General features: G+C 31.7%; 1 protein-coding gene across 2 annotated transcripts in view; it reads right to left on the bottom strand.

Annotated features, from left to right (window-relative positions):
- Nucleotides 1-15,247, bottom strand: part of LOC140439119 (uncharacterized) — a 43,373-nt gene extending 28,126 nt beyond the window's left edge. For both annotated transcript variants that reach the window (XM_072528819.1, XM_072528817.1), the window contains exon 1: nucleotides 15,128-15,247. The gene's annotated coding sequence lies outside the window, so the exon portion shown is untranslated. The remainder of the gene's footprint in view (nucleotides 1-15,127) is intronic.
- Nucleotides 15,248-18,312: the final 3,065 nt, after the last annotated feature.

Raw genomic sequence — 18,312 nt, 5'->3', positions numbered from 1 at the left:
TGTGTATAAGAAATCGGTAATGCGCACAATTGCATTGACAGCGTACTTTCGAAAGCCGAATATTATTCTCCAATTTCATTGATTGTTCTTAAGGTAAACATAAAAAAACCATCACATTATAGAAATGCAAGATAATGATTTTAAAAATTTCCACGAAAGTGCAAACATTTTATGTCTATTCTCGTGTACCTTTCTCTAAAGTAACATATTTAATGTTTTCAAAATGCCCTTATATATAAAATCTCATATGTAGCACAGCCACAGGCAACTACTTTCACTGCTAACTTAAAAAATAATAAAATCACAAGATCTAAGGAGACCGAAAATAAGTTAGCACATCACAGCATCTCCAAAAAGAAAAACCGGTAACAAAAAAAGAAGATAGAAGCGATTCAATCTATGAATCGATGGATGCCGAGGTAGACCAAAACTACTTTATGACAATTTTGTAGAAACTAAGATCTCTTTTCGATTATGTTAAAATATCTTGTAGGCATACTAGTAATAAGAAAATTTTTTTTTTTTCAAACCAATTTCAACGTGGGAAGTTACCGCAGAAACACGGCAGGAAAAATATTTATTATTCATAATTTTAAGAAAAATGTTCAATATTATTATACTCAAAACCTATTAGACATTTGGAGCTCGCATTTACGCTGGTGTATAGTTATTTTACATCCTTTAAATCGCACCGCAAAATCTATAAAGCTAGAAAGACGGTATATTAAAAAAACAATTAAGATTTCACCGCCTCATGTTGCCTCGTAAATTTTCAACACATAAATATAATATTGACGCAATATGTTTAAATAATTTCCTTTTTATTTATCACGGTGCATCTGTAATTAGGAGTTTTGTCGTCACCGTAAGATACTGTATGCACACTGATAAAGGATTTTCCGTTTGAAGCAATTTTTATTATTCTTTTCGTAGAAGAAGAATGTCGTAATAAAGAAAAATTGTGACACGAACGTAAAATAGGTAATGGAAATTTTTTGTAATTCACATGGAAGATATACTGAAAACTATAAATATTCTAATTTGTCAGGGTGCATCTGGAATTAAGATTTTTGTATAACCTTGCAAAAAGGAAAACAACTTGTACCTTTGGTCATAGGTGTTTACGTACATATATATTGGCAATATGAAATTATAATTATAATTGCAAATGACCTAATTTTACGAAAAGGCAAATAACCTCATAAAATTAAAGATTGAAGACATTTCAGATATCTTTTATACCTCATTTTTTTGAGAAGTTGTATGAGGTGGTTATGTTTGACTTTATCGAAGCCTTTGTTATAATCCAAGAAACTAGCGTGTATTTACCGATTTGCATCCTTGTAACAGGAGGATTTTCTTTTACATAAATGAAAGAAGGATTTTCTTGCATACATATTGAATTGTTTGATATACTATTTGATGTAATTTAAGGAATATTTTGCTTGTATGAAACCTCAATCTGTGCTTTCCCGATTTCTTTAAAATTCCATCCGTTATTTAGTTGTCTCTAAAGTTGTCGTTTTATTTTCATTATTTTTTCTTTTCTAGTATATGTATAAAACTCGGTTCGCTAATCCCAGTCCGAACTGTCTAGTGAATTTAGTAATTATTTTTTTGCGAAGTTAGTTACTTTTTGACAGACTAAAAGTGGCTGGAAATTACTATACAACCAAGCACCCGTACTCATAGCCAATATTAAAAGTAAACAAACTAAATAGTAAATAAAATAGAACTTTGCAAATTACCGACAATCAATATTTATTTATCTGCACCATATAATAAATAGTTATGTTAAATTATAACAACTAAATATATATTTTTTAAATATATACTACCCAAAATTTGATGGGTTTAGTATACACTTTGACTATTTAGAATAATTCTTCTTTTTTTAAAGAAAGAAGTCTGTAATAGCAGGATACTTGAGCTATTAATACTGAGAAGTAGGAATTGTTGTGTTGTAGGTTTCCGACAATGAATCTGTCAAAATTTGTCCGAGCTAAGCGAATGAAGTTTACTAGTATTTAATTGTTTTCGGATCTGATAGATGATATTATCTCATTGAAATGTTTTGCTTTGTGTTCTCTACATTGATTTTTTGTGTATGTCATAAATTCAATAAAAAACTTGATATCCTCCATGTGTCTTCCTTCTTTAAATAATGATATCATAATAACAAATATTACAATTTTGCAATAGTGTTTCCAATAAATGTTCCAATTAAATTCATTCAGGATCTCTTTTTATATCATTTACCAAGGCCACCTCCAATAGCTCTCGCACGAGAAAATATTTTAATAGATTATTCAATGAACGTCAAGAGAAATTCCTGTTGCAGGTATTAATTGTTTAATCTAAAGAATTATGGCAAATCCTGAAATGAATAACTGTTATGTGTTTAGTTTCGTGGAACTGAGTTTAATTTAGATTTTAATTTCCGGTAGGTCTAGCATCCTATTATTTGTTTTAACATAAATTGAACCTTGAAGGTGATTTCTCCAAAATAAATAAAAAATTTTACATACTACAAAGTAAAATTGTTCTGAATCAACTACACTCGACTTCAAAATAAACTAAACAGGTTAATATTTGCCAAAATACAAGGTGAATTTTTTATTTTATTTTCAGTACAATTTTAATAATTTTTTGTGCAAACTGTAGACAAGATAACTAATTTCTACTTTCATGTACAGTATGTAGATAAGTGCTTGCATTATACTCATCATATATATATATATATATACGCCGGTATATAAGGCGCCATGCCCTGTCGGTAGGGATCTATGGAGGAATATCACCGAGCCGCAGGCACCTATCCCTTGCCGTACTGCTCCACCATAGGCCGATCAGACACCAGCATATTCTGGTATAAGCCGCAGATTGGTTTTAGAATTTTAAACTGCTGCGTTAGCCTTTTTTATTTTTCTGTACACCGAGCCAGGGTTTGAACGCACATCCACTTAAACATTCGACAGTAAAGCGAATGAAAGTCGGCCGGCTGACCCGTTTAGCTATCTGACCGATCATTATAGTCATCATACAAGGCTAAAATAAAAAATTTTATAGCACTATAGAGGGAAGTATGCTAAATGATATGGCCTCAATCTTGAACAGATGGGTTAAATTCGACGCAAGAATTAATGGCCATTATATCGAAGAAGCAGATAATACCTTAGCAGATCGAAAGGATAGGAATCTATTCAACCCAAACGAAAGACCACCTACTATTGAGGAGGTTGTTCAAGCCATTAAAAAGCTTAAGAATAAGAAATCTCCAGGAACTGATCAAATTTGAAGTGAGCTCTACAAGAATAGTGGAGACGTCCTTCTGCAGATGCTGCATAAACTTTTACTTTTTGTCTAGCAAAATGAGGCGATGAGAAAGGCTACAAAATTAGACAGTGGACAGTCAAATCAACAATTGACCAGATTCATTTAATAAGACAGATCCTCGAGAAAACATTAGAATTTAACATTGAACCCCATCACTTATTCGTCTACTTCAAGGCCACGTACGACAGTATCAAGAGAACAGTGCTATACATCCAATTACAGGGAGAGAATTCTAGAACATATTAGATAAAGAATGAAGTCAGACAAGTGGATACCTTGGCTTGCCTGCTATTTAATATTGCCTTGGAAAAGGCAGTCCGAGACACACGAATTAGAGATGGCGGCACTATTTACAATAGATCGAAATCTTAGCATACGCTGATGATATTGGTATAATAGATTTCCAATATTTGGAAGTCATATCTTTGAACGTGTTGACAGTTTTACATACCTTGACTCCCTGGTGACTACTACTAACAATACCAAGTCTCCAAGACTTCAAATATAAGTCCACTTAAGAAACATCCAAAAAACAACTAAAATTATTGTATACAAAACACTGCTGAGGCCGGTTTTCATGAACTGACGCAGAAGGATGAAAGACTTTTGGGAATATTCTCAAAAATTCTTGGAAATATGCTGGGCGTAACATACTCAGTAAAATATTTCGAGCTATTAACGACCAAGGGCAGTGGCGCAAAATATATAACTTCGAATTATACCAACTCACAAGATGTGTACAAGATGTTGTACCTTTCATTAAAACACAAGGTCATAGCTGAGCTGGACCCATAATACGAATACCAGACAACACAATTGTTAAAAATCTAACCAAAGAATCACCTGTAGGCAGAGGACTCTTCTTTTCCTATAGGTGATCCTTTCTTCTGGTATTATGGAGTTGAGACTGACTTAGGGATACTAAAACAAGATGGCAACAGGTCTCTAGAAACCAAACAGAATGGCGACGAAAAATGATGATGGTATAATCGTAGAGAAAACTGTAAACAAAATTGCCAAATTTAACTTGCAAAGCCCAAATTGTGTATAATGTACACTGTGTCCAGTAATTGTTTTTTCATATCACTAATTTTTTTCTTTACGACGTCGAGAAGCGCACCTCTCAGATTATCCAGTAGTTCCTCTTGTCACCCAGAAAAGTACATAATATTAGTAAGTAGCAGCATTTATTGTCTTTACTGCTAATAATCTTGAAGATGTGCTAATTATTCGTAATTTAATATTCCTATCATAAACAATGACTAAAATCCAAGCTATTTGCTCAAACAATTATCAAATTTGTACCAAAAACGATATATTTAAGTGGAAATATAAAATTTTACAAGTTAACATATTTAATAAATTATAAAGATGAAAATATACTCACAATAAGTGAAGAAAAACGATTAAATAATCGGAAGATAAAGAAAAATATTCATTAAGAAGAATGGCAATAAATAAATATAAACGATATTAAAACAATTTCCTTATCTTCAAAAAAACCCGACGAACATTCGACGAAGACGAAATTATATTTTATAATTTTATACGCATTTATGAAAATTGCCTACTTGGCATTCACAAAATTATGTGGAGAGTAAAAGCGTTATCATATTATGAAGTAAAACAAATTTAAAATTATAATAACTTAATAGACAATGTCATATGTAAGTATTTTTACAATGATGTTGTTTTCGTGGTCACTATCCATTGCAAAATGCAACCTTCACCTCGATCTTACCGAATTGATGTTAAAAATAGTAAAAAAATTGTCTTGCTGGTAAAATAAATGTTTTTAAGTGTTGTCTGTTAAATATCTAAACTCATTAGCATAAATGCGGTTTGGAAAAAATATATATTTATTGTACTATTGAGGATCTACAAGAATTTGTCGAAGACTAATGGAGTAACTAAAAAAAATAACAGAGAGAATTTTTTCAAATGCTCAAACCACTTACCAGAGAGTTTAAAGCTCAAAAATGGTCTGTGATGGATAAGGAGGGTAATCTAAAGACCGATACTGTTTATATTGGAAACAATAGAGACTCCTGCAGAATAATATGGCCCTCCGACTACCTTAAAGAACCTCTCTGCTCTCTGAAGTAAAAGATGCAATTAAATCGCTAAAGAGAAATAAATCCCCAGGCATTGACACAATATTAGAAGAAATGCTGCAGTCACCAGGTGACAAACTATCATCCATTCTATCTGTGTCTCTGTTTGGAATTCGGGAAAATGGCGATCTGATTGATTTACCTCAATTTATATTCCACTACCCAAAAAAATAGCAACTGCCAGATGTGAAAACTAAATTACATTGTCACTTATATCACTTGCAACAAAATACTGTTGCATATCCTCAAAACAGATTAAAAAATTACTAATATTATTAAATGCTGCAAGAACAAGCGAGATTTGTTAAGGGGAAAGGTACATGTGAACATATCCTGAACCTGAGATATCTCACTGAAATGTCGAAATAATTTCAAGTACCTACTATAATATGCTTTTTTGACTACCAGAAAGCATTCGATTCTGTAATCAGGATAAATCTTTAGTCCATTTTAATCATCGAGCAAAAAGACAAAAGAGGGAATCTAATCGTTATGAAAAGGCGACCAAAAAAGTGGCCTCTGATGGCGGACATATCCGGAAATGCGAATGCGCCAAATTTAAATTTTCCGATACTTATTAACAGTAGCTATAAAATAGTTTTCAGAATGTGTCTTAGACGAGAAAATTTTAATTAAATATTAACGATCTAAAATGTGAAACAATTGTTAAAAAACTTCAATATAAATAAGATTTCATGTGACAGTTGGGACAAATAATAACATAACCCAACTAAATTTGATTTCTTAAACAAGGAAAGACTGTCTTTCCTTGTTTAATTTGGCCTCTCAAGATGGCATTTCCTGTCTAACAATATTTTTGCCCCCACTACCTTTACATTCCCTCTTTTGTCTTTTTGCTCGATGATTTTAATACAGATGGGTGCACGGATATACGTGGTGACACTTATAAAAATCTGTACAAGTAAAGTTCGTGTAACCTTTTGTATAAACGTTAGCCCAAATAAAAAAAAAACAAATAATATTTTACACTATTAGCATTGCAATTTTAACTATGAGTGATCAAAAAGAGTTCAATCCAATATTGACTAATAAAAAAACATACTGGGAGAGCCTCAAAATAAACCTTGAACACAAAATTAATCTTGCTGTGCCATTGAGAAACACATTGGCACAGCAAGTGTGTGCTGGACACATTAGCATTTCCTGCGTGTGGGACAGATAGAAAAATGAAGATATTCGAAGAATAACTGAACAGGAAATTGTATTTACCACAATAAAAAAAATAACTTTATTAAGTTACTGAAAAAATTGTAGAAGCTGATATAAGAGACAACAGAAAAAGATGCACACCAAGAACGAGGCGTAAAACTAGAATGACAGAACGGACGAAGACCTTATGTATTGTACTAAAGTGTTATTGGCATGTTATATCATATTTACGTAGAATTAAAAAAAATATACAGCTACATCTTGTTTTTCACATATACCAATTATATAATTCCTTGTCCCCTAACAACATTTCCGTATATTTCATGAATTATTACAATTATTTTACTAATAAATTTATTCATTCAACAATAACTCACTCAAAGGTTTCCACGATCAATAATAAACATTCATCGCATAATAAATATACCGTCTAATAAAATTAAGATTCTATTACAACATTAGATGATTTTAATTCGTTATCTATTTCCTGGATTTCACTTATTGAAACTTACATCTTTACTGGGTTTGTATAGGTGTAGATTTGTGTAGGTGTATATATAGATATGTAGACGTGAGAAGAATTTTTGCATTTCTTCTTTACGGTCTAGGGATTTGTGTAATAATATATTTGATAGTGTACAAATGTTTTATCTTATGAATGCTTGGCAGAATTAAATAGCAGATGTATATATTCCGTGAAGAAATATATATATACATATATATACATATATATACATATATGTATATATATATATATATATATATATATATATATATATATATATATATATATATATGTATGTATATATATATATATATATATATATATATTCTAAAAAAATGGATCATTTGCTGGATGGTCATGTCAAAAAATGGGAAAAAAATCAGCTTTTATTGTACTCATTATCGATGTAGGAAATATGGCGCTTTATAAGAGGTCAAAGAACGGAGGTAAAGGAACTAATAGAACCAAAACACATAGAAAAGGATACGTGGGTGGACTACCTAAAAAAGCTCTATGCAGAGGAAGAACAAACGACGCTAGAAACGGAAACACCAGAAATTACCACAAATGAAGAACTTAATATAAATGTACAGGAAGTTCGGAAAATACTTGAAAATCTGAAGAATAGAAAAGTAGCAGATAAAGACGGGATACCAAACGAGTTACTGAAATATTGTGGAGCAGCAATGACAGAACAATTAACAACATTAATTAATAAAATTATAAAACACAATAAATTAGCAGAAGAATGGAGAACGAACTCACTAATTCTACTATTCCAAAAAGAAGATAAAAACAGCCAGAAAACTACAAAGGTATAAACTTGTTAAATACTATGCTAAAACTTACAATCAAAATTTTACAGTGCTAATAAATCAGAGGATAAGTTTAGCAGATGAACAACAGGGTACTCGTAATGTAAGATCGTGTACAGATGCAATATTCGTTATAAAGCAAATTACTGAGAAATCATTAGAGTATAATAGACCAGCATTTCTGTGTCTGATTGACCTAAGGAAAGTGTTTGACAGAGTAAGACTCAAAGATGTAATCCATCTTCTGTATAATAAAAAAGTTCCCCTAAAAATTATATAAACTATTGAAAACATCTACGAAAACAACAAAATGGGAGTCAGAATAGATGGACAACTTACAGAACCTATAGAAACAGGCAGCGGAAAAAGACAAGGGGATTCATCAAGCCCCATGCTCTTCAATTTGATCATGGATGAAATCATCCAAAGCCTTAACAAAGGAAGAGGATACAGAATGGGAAACAAAGAAATAAAAATACTCTGTTAGGCAGACGACGCAATATTGATAGCCCAAGATGAAGATACTCTGCAAAGACTGGTCCACAGATTTAACATAATAGCTAAAGAATTTAATTTGACAATCTTATCTCAGAAAACTAAAACAATAGTAGTCTAACTATGGAAACCTGGACAAAGAAGTGAGAGATCAAGTACAAAAAGCAAATAGACTGGCGGGATTCCTTAATAACACTATATGGCGAAACAGACACATTAACACTGAGATGTAGTCAAGAATTTATAAAGCCAGTGTAAGACCAATAATGACATATGCCTTAGAAACAAGACCCGACACAGCCACAACGCAAAGGCTACTGGAAACGGCAGAGATGAGAGTACTGAGAAGAATTACAGGAAATAAGCTGAGAGATCGACAGAGAAGTGAAGACATTAGAAGAAAATATAATGTACAGTGTATACATGAATAAACACAAAATAGAAAAAAAGAATGGAATAACCACATAAGTAGAATGGAGGAGACCCGTGTCGTCAAAATAGCAAGAGATAAGTCACCAATCGGCAGAAGAAGACGACCGCGCAAAAGATTGAGTGACAACCTTCCATATAGGTATTAATCCGCCAATGAACAAGCAGAATTGCTTATAAAGAGGAAGAAGAAGACTATAGATGTACCTATTTGTATTTTAGTTGGACAAAATCATTGTCAAATAGACTAGTTTATGACAAAAAAGAAGATAAACGTGAATATTATTATAATTACTAATTAATACGTGATATGTAATGGTCAGAAAAATAATTTTCTTCCTCTGGACATTAATTTTTATTAATGTACTCCTTCTTTTAAAGTAAAATTAAAAATTGCTGTCTTTGATGATTTTTCGGGGATTCCTACCAGGAAATTCAGTATATCTTAAAGCTTTTTGTTAGGTAAATCGTATTTTTATCTCACATATGTATTTCTGGATAACTAGCGGCATGTTGAAGGTAGACATATGGATATTGCATCCTCTAACTCGCAGAATTTACACCACAAGTTGTTTTTTCTTCAAAGCATCCTCTATTTAACTCAATATGGGCACCAATGTTGTGTTTGTCGATTTTTCCGCTTAGTACGCGTGCTAACAGGAGTGCAGAGATCTCTGTACCAGGATTTCTGTTCTGATATACTTATTGACATCTTGAATTTAAAGTAAATTATGGTAGGCTGATGTGTCTTGAGATTTTAGATATTTTATATCTTTTCTCTATCTTATAAGAATGAATAGATATTTCACTATGACATTTTTAATATACAGGGTGTTTCAAAAAAAGGTAACACGGTCTCTAGGATAGGTAAAAGTTGCACTAGAGTTTCCAACACTCGCCTAAGGTTACACTAGGTAAAAATGTCTAATTTTACAAATAACAAGGTTTCAAAAATCTATTTATTGTTGACTTATCAATAAAAATACCACTAGTGATTCAATTTTCGCGATAAGTCTGTCGATTTACTTCTAAACGAAACTGAGTTGCTTGAATTGTCTCGTCTTGTCTAAACGAAACTGAGTTGCTTGAACTGTCTTGACTCGTCCTACGGACTCGTGGTGTTTTCTTTAAGAAACTCAGTTGAGTTTAGAAATAAAAGACAGACTTATAAGCTAAATTAAATCACGAGTGGTATTTTATTAGACAATTTCATGAACAAAGTGATAGGTCAAAAATTCAGTAGAATGAGAGGAAGGAATTTAATAATAATACATTTGATCTAGGTAACCCAAATCTACCCATTTTTTGAATAATTCACAATTAGTCATAATCATGAAATATTTATTATAACTATAAATAATTTGTTATAATTATTTTTTACCTTTAACATTGTATCCACCTAATAACGGTCATACTATTGAAAAATTTTACAATTGCACCGTTTATAATAATTATAGTCGAGAATAATGTATTCGCTCTCGCTTCCTTGAAGGTTATATCTTTGAAGGGATCAATATGTCTCTGATACTCACAGAAATATTTTTCTTGTACCAATTTTGCAGTAGTGTTCCGTATGGTTTTAACAACACTCTCCTTGTAATCACTACCATCAATTTTTCGCATGTTGAAGGCCCAGTCTTTTAGAATGAATGCTAGTCTTTCGTTGTTATTTTCTGCATCTAATTTGTAGTTGCGATCCACACAGAACATCATAAATTGTCTCCATATATAAGATTTAGATTTTCTTGTGTTACTCGGTATATTTTCTTCAATGTTTTGGTTTATAACTTCGTTTGAAGTACCACCGAAACGACTCATTTTGATGTATACAGCTACAATAATTTTTTTGGCAAACGTCAAACTTTGCTTTGCGATCGGTATCCATGGTTACGTTGTTGAAAACACGAAGCTGATAGACCAATCAGAATTGAAAGACAGTTGGTGTTTTCGTGATAACACAAGCTGTCTTTGGTTTGTGATTGGTCAGATTATGTGAAAATTTTAAGATGAGTGAAATAGTCGCCATAACAATTTGCAATCAATAAATAAATGTCAGTTTTCTATGGCAAACTTAGAGAAAATCGAGATATATCTATTAGAACTTTATCATTACTTTATACTAGCATCGGTTACTTCATAATTTTCAAATCAAAATATTAAAAAAACGGTACACAGTATCGAGTTTTACGAAGAGCACATTTTTGGGGTAAAACTGTATGATGTTTAAGTTTACTTAGAATGTTGATTAATAATGTTACCCTTAAACAAATTATGTTGAATAATACTTGGTACGAACTCTGTAAGTAGCGCCCTCTGTGTCAGTAAGATGTAAAAACAAATTTATGGGATAGATCAGCTTCCAAAACATATTCGTATAAAATTTCATTACAATGTTGCCAGTAGTTACGGCAAAATCGTAAAATATATTATGTAACATTTTTTTTCTTCAACGCCTTTGATCTTGAAAACGAATGGCGTTACAAAAACTTTTTAATAAGTAAAACTCCAATTATTTTTCCTTTTTTTACCTATCGAATCCTTTTTTGAAACACCCTCTATATGTAAGTAAGGTTCTTTGTGCTATTTTTGTAGAATCTTCTTGTGATATATCTTTAATAGGGCTGAGAAGATACCGTTTCAACTATTTCCTAGAATTATTTCTAGTTCGCAATATCTTCGTCATTACGAAAGTATTATTTCTTCATTAGATAAATGGTTTAGTACCATTGTGCTACCTGATTCTAAACAAATAATTATTCGACAAATATTGTGATTCCCCAAACTAGTTAATATTTTTTTTATGAAATATTAATTTATCAAAAAATATCAGTTATTGAGGACTGGATTTATAAGTGGTTACTAATTTTATCTAAATTGTTTATGATTATATTATAAAAATGTTTTTACTAGCAACAAAAAATAGTAGATGATTTGAGAGCATCTGAATTGATCACGGTACTCCTAAAAAAAACAAATCAAAAGACTGATATGTGTTTGTACACACTTATGATAGATCAAAAAATGGAAAAGAAAATTATTTTAGAAGTATGTAAACAATTATATACTAACTGAGTTCTTTCAGCTTACAAGGCCATTTTCAAAGCTATGATCAAGTTTTTAAACAGTACCACTACTTAGTAGAGACCCAATTCTGGTGGAAGAATCCACAATTTTACTTTACACACAATTCCACCAAAATGGAATCTCTCCTAAGTAGGTAGTTAAGTTTTTAAAAACTTTATCATAGCTCTGATGATGGCTTTGGTAGCCGAAAGCGCTCAGCTAGGAAATAATTGTTTACACGCTTCAAAAATATTTTTCTTTTCCTTTCTTTTTTCTAGAGAGTTTTCTAGAGGACGTTTTAGTTAAAGTCTCAAAAAAGGTGTCCCGTAGCGGACACTAATTCTCAGGATTGGCACATCTAAAACAAAAAATTTCAACGGAATTACATAGAAAGAAAGGGCCCTTACAAGACAACAATTTTAGAATGCAAAAATTGGTAAAAAAAAAAGAGATTTTTTTCAACTTTTTTTTAAATGTTCCCCATTTTTTTTATTTTAATTTTCGATTAAAACTGGTTGATTGTCTTGCAAGGGCGTTTTCTTTAAGTAATCCTGTTGTAATTTTTTGTTTAAGATATACCAATCCTGAGAATTAATGTCCGTAATCAGCATTAAACGCTTAAAATTTAGGTTTTATTATTTATTTTAACAATTCGTTGAATTTTGATAATGCAGAATGATCAAACAGATGAGAGAAATTATTAGCGACCACATGACAATGTGTTTTGAAGCAAAACGCTTACTTTTTAGCGATCAAAAAAAATAATTAAAGGTCCGTGCCAAGAAATACAATAAGTAGACATTATTGTATATATATATATATATAGAACTACCTTAGCCTATCTATCTGTCTTTCAGGTATATATAGGCTTTTGTAAATTTACGGAACGTTAGGACAGAAGTTGTAGATTTAAGTTACAAAGGGAGATGGTTGTATAATTCTTTTGCCGAATATAATATAGATTTCTTTACTAACTCAGTGGACAAGATCGGTAAATACACATCAAAGGTTGAATTTCTAGTTGAGCAGTCATGATTAGGTCTTTCTGGAAAAACATGTAGGTGTTTACGAATTAAGCAAACAGTTTCTAGAATATATAAAGAGGGAAGAGTTAAAATCCCGTGATTTTGAAGTAGCTTCTGCAATTTGTTCTTCTACTGAGGCCAAAAAGATACCGTATTGCTCTTTTTTATAATTTAAAAATAACATCAGATTGGGCAGCTGTACTAGACAGAAGTTATAGTTGTATGAACAAAAAGAAAACCTTCGTCTTAATTTTTATGCTATTTGGGATTGTCAGTTACAAACGATAAAAATGCGATTTTCGAAAAACTGATTATTTTTAAACAGCTGTATCTTCAAATCTACTAAATAGATTTTAATTTACTAATACTCGTTTAAAAGGTATTAAAAAAGTCTTTAGTTAACTTTATTCTACAATTTTTTCCTTGTTTGGTTAAATCTTGACAATTAATTTAAAATCATAATACTTTGAAAGTTCTCTTTTCGTTCTTCTTGGCCTATAAAATAAAGCATATTTCTTCTGCGGTCTTGTAAAAATTTGACATTATAACAAAAAAAATGAGACCTTGTGAGTTAAAATCGGTCTACTGAGCTCAGAGATATAGCTCTTTAAATATAAGATAAAAAAGTTCAAGCTCAATTTTTGGGCGGTCAAAAAAAAATAGTTAAAGGCCCGGGCCAAAAAACTCGATATATAGACATTGTTGTATACATATAGAACTACCTTATCGTAAATTTGTATGCAATTTAAGATTGTCAGAAAAAAGTACTATCAGTTTACCAATTATAAAAAATGCTATTTTTGAAAAACTGGCTGTTTCTAAAAGGCTGTATCTTCGAATCGGCTAAATGAATTGTAATTTACCAATGCTCCTTTGAAAGATATTTAAAAATCTTTTAATATACCTCTTTCTACAATTTTTTTCCTTGTTTGGTTAAATTTTGACAACGAATTGACAATCATAAAACTTTTTTCTTCTCGTACTTCTTGACTTATAAAATAAATCTTAGCTTTTGCAGTTTTATAAATTGTTTCATCAAAAAGTTGACATTATAACAAAAAAATGAGATATCGTGAGTTAAAATCAGTCCCCTGGGCTCAGAGATATCGCTCTTGAAATATAGGGTAAAAACGGCTATTTTTGTCCTTTTCGAGCATATCTCAGTCCCAGGTACACCTAGTGGGCTAAAAAAAATAGCTATATGTTTTTTAAGGTACAATGATAACACTAAAATTACGGACTCCCGCTCTTCCTTCAAAAGTAATCGAAAAGTAAAAATTATTGTTTGTAATTATAAAATTTTATCATTTATAGTATATCAAAAATAGCACATAAATATAAGGCAGTTTTTTTGGGAAATTGACACACGTATTGAAGAATAACAGTAAACTTGCCAAAGAGTAGATATAGATGTATGTTGCCTCTCTTTTAGAGACCGCACCACTTATTAAATGTTATGCGAGAAGTCAGAACATTAAAGAGAGGGCCATGAAGCGAACAATGCTGAAGATTTCACTACGGGACACACAGTAACATACAGTGGAGACCAAGGCAGTCGAAAAAATATAGTGGTAACGCCCAAAAGAGATAGATAGATGATTTCCGAACTAATGCAGAAAAAAATGGATATGTAAAGAACATGTCAGAAATCAGTGAAGAAATATGAATGAAACTATGTCCAGACGCGGATGAATATGCGTTGAAATATTTAACAAAATATAAAATTAAAACGATATGACGACTCAATAGGGCATATATTTGTAAATAATTATAGTGAGTTGTCAGAGGAAAAACTTGACGCTCGTAAAGAAAAATTAAGGGCACAAATAGTATAATATAAATAAAGTTTAGTCTTAGGGGGCAACATTAAGAAGAAAAATGTAATCGAAAAAAATAGTATACAACGATTACGATTGTTTGATCAAATAGACAGATTAATGGAACATGGAATCTCAGGGAGTAAAGGAACGAAGATGAATACAAAACGATGCAGAGACAAACAAAAAAAATTTTTAAAATTTAAGCCGACGATCTCACCTGCTAAGTAAATAAAAAAAATAATGTTTGAGTGTGAATTTCCTTTTAAAAGGCAATATTTTAAAATTAAAAAATATTTAAATAATAACAATAATATTTTTTACAAACAAAATTACTATAATTATAATATTTACTCACCAATTAAACGCTTTTCGAACAAATTAAATCCCAATTATCACGTTCACAAGTCGCGCTCACCTCCCATTCAACTATTCCCGCACTATCACACCATTTGGCATAAAATTCGTTAAGATATACCATCAAATATAACAGACAATAAACGAAGACGAAGAGGGGATAATCTAGTTAGACGTGTGTAAAAAGTAACACCGGGATTTACCAGAAGTAAACAACGCACGTAGCGCCGGGTGAGTAGGTGGTACCTCCCCATGCCGTCCCATCCGCAGAAAAACCAAAACCCGTGCTTCTGGTCTTGTAAGCGGTTGGTTCTTCTGCGGTTTCGTAATGTTGAGAGATCATTTGTAATGCGTTAATATGAGATTTCGATTCTACATTCTACAATTTTACGTAATGTGGTAAATTTTTGAGATAAGCACTATATAACGTTAAGTAAAATTTGATGACACGATCTATCTACAAAAATGATGAAAGTAATAGTTAAAAATACACAGAAATTAATAAGGAGTCCAAAGAAAGTTAATTATTATGGATATTTTCATACTTAGGCATACATAATGCCTTCATTTTTATACAAATAGCTGAAAATATGGTCCAAATGGAAACGGATAATAATGTTTACATATTTATAACATTAATAGAGTGGCAATCGAAAAACTATCAGGAATTTGGTGAAAATAAAATAATTTTCATTGAATATAGCGTGAACTCTTTGAGGATTTTTTCGTTTTAACCTTGCTGTACCGTTCGAGTCAACTATACAAATGTACTGTTTGGGCCAATATGACCCAACCATGGTTTACGGTCCTTAATTGAAATAAAATAAGCTAATGGTGCTAAACAAAACTTTATTAACAAAAAATTATAGTTAATTAAACAAAAATTATGTTGCTAATGTAAATTAAACCTTATTAACAAAAATAAAAGGCATTTTTTTCTTTCCCAGAAAAGCCTAAGAACAAATACCTACAAAATTTACTTTAGTTTACAACTGGGACAGTAATAAAAATAATGGGTTTTACAAAATTATGTTTGTGACATACATCTTGTGACATACGTCTTGTTATCGTTTTTAGAGCAAAATTTACAGCGTGCTCGTTTAGCAGGCGGAGGTAAATTGTCCATAGACGGTTCACTAGAATTTCCATCTTCTCTACTCGCTTCTGTTCGTGTTCTTTTTACCAGTTCTTGTGAGTCTTTAGTTCTTGGTAAATTTTTCCTGGAAAGGATAAGTGGTTTCACCATTGATTTTCCCAATTCCTCAAGAAAAATTCGCCGTTTTGTAAGTTTGTTGGTGTAGCATTGGGGATTGATTGATGTCCATAAAACGAAAGCGTTGTAGGCAGAAACGTCCAGCGTATTATAAAAAACAATCAAAGGCCAGCGATTTGTTTTCCTCTTACATGTATATACCAACAAGCTGATCTAGAGTATCCACTGCTCCCTTACTGGAATTGTAATTTAAAATAATTTGAGGCTTTTTGTCATTTCTATCACTAATAGCCTTATCATGATGCAAAGTACTGATAAGAATAACATTTTTATTATTTTTAGGAATATAGTTAACAACAGTGGTGTCTTGCGTGAAGTAAAAAGACGAACTATGAACTTCTTTATTCGCAATTTGTGCTGGAAGCTCTAGCTTATATTTTCTTATAGTCCCCAGCATTGTATTTTTCTTTTTAGAAGTTGTCTCAAATTGTATGATGTAAAAAAGTTATCACAAGTAATGTTGTGGCCTTTCAAAATCACTACACAAGTCGCACACCACACGCATTCCCTGATTCCGTTCCGAGGCGGCACCTGCTTCCTTTCCTGTATAGATTTGCAATTTTAGAGCATACGAACTTTTACTGTCACATAAAGCCGAAATTTTTATGCCATATTTCGCTGGTTTGCTTGGAATGTAATGTTTGAAGGGACAGCGGCCTCTAAAGGCAACTAATTGCTCGTCGACAGTAACATTTTCATCAGGGTTAAAAAATTTTGGTAGATTTTCTACTCATTTTTCCCAAATTTCAAGTATTACAGCAAGTTTATCAGTACGTCTCCTATCCTGTCTAGTAGTCTTATAAATTTTTGTAAATACTTCCAGGGACATTGTTGCTCGAAATACACTACGACCCGTTTCTTCATTCCACTCCAGCTAACAATAAAAGACCAATCTATGCTTGAAAACCAATTTTATCCAAGTCTTTCCAGTTTGTTCCAAAAACACAGTGTCCTGCCATGTTGGTCATATTTATAATTTGGTTTGCAACTATGTCAGAAAAGAGGGCGTCAAATGAATTTTTGATATCTAAAATTCGTGCACATGCGTACCTTGTAACTTCTGGAACATTATTTATAACATTGGCCGTGGAAAAACAACCGCGTTGGTAAGGAGGATCGAGAGAGCGCTGGATATTACCGTCTTTTGAAGGATCTGTTACAGAAGGTTCTACAGGATGTTGTACGTAGAAGGAAGAGCAGAATCATCACTACTTTCTTCCTCACTCTCACTACTTGTATTGTTTTCTGTTTCTGATATGCACTCATCACTCTCTGACATCCTAAACATTCGCCTATGGTTAATAACATGTCAGTGTATTCAACATTTGAGTACATTTTGATTTGATTTTACAAATAACAAGGTTTCAAAACTCTAATTATTGTTGATTTATCGTCATAACAATCAATAAATGTCAGATTTCCATGGCACACTTGGAGAAAATATAGGTATACCTATTAGAACTTTATCATTACTACCAGCATCAATTATTACTTCATAATTTTCAAATCAAAATATTCCGAAAACGGTACACAGTATCGAGTTTTACCAAGAGTACCTTTTTCGTGTAAAATTGAATGATGTTTAAGTTTACTTGAAATTTTGATTAATAATTATACTCTTAAAAAAGTTATATTGACTAATACTTAGTACGATCCGTGTAACTAGCGCCCTCTATGAGAATCAGATATAAAAACAAATTCATGGGATGTATCAGCTTCCAAAACATATTCGTATAAAATTTAGACATAACATTACAATGTTGCCAGTAGTTTCGGCAAAATCGTAAAAAATGCGTAAAATTTTTTTTTCTTCAACGCCCTGTATCTTGAAAACTGATGGCGTTACAAAAATTTTTTACTAAGCAAACCCCAATTATTTTTCAGTTTTTTATCTACCCTAGAGACGGGGTTAC

This window comes from Diabrotica undecimpunctata, chromosome 4 (genome assembly GCF_040954645.1).
Source record: "Diabrotica undecimpunctata isolate CICGRU chromosome 4, icDiaUnde3, whole genome shotgun sequence".
In the NCBI taxonomy this organism is placed as follows: domain Eukaryota; kingdom Metazoa; phylum Arthropoda; class Insecta; order Coleoptera; family Chrysomelidae; genus Diabrotica; species Diabrotica undecimpunctata.
The sequence above is the reverse complement of the archived record's forward strand: the minus strand, read 5'-3'. Positions and strand labels throughout refer to the sequence as shown.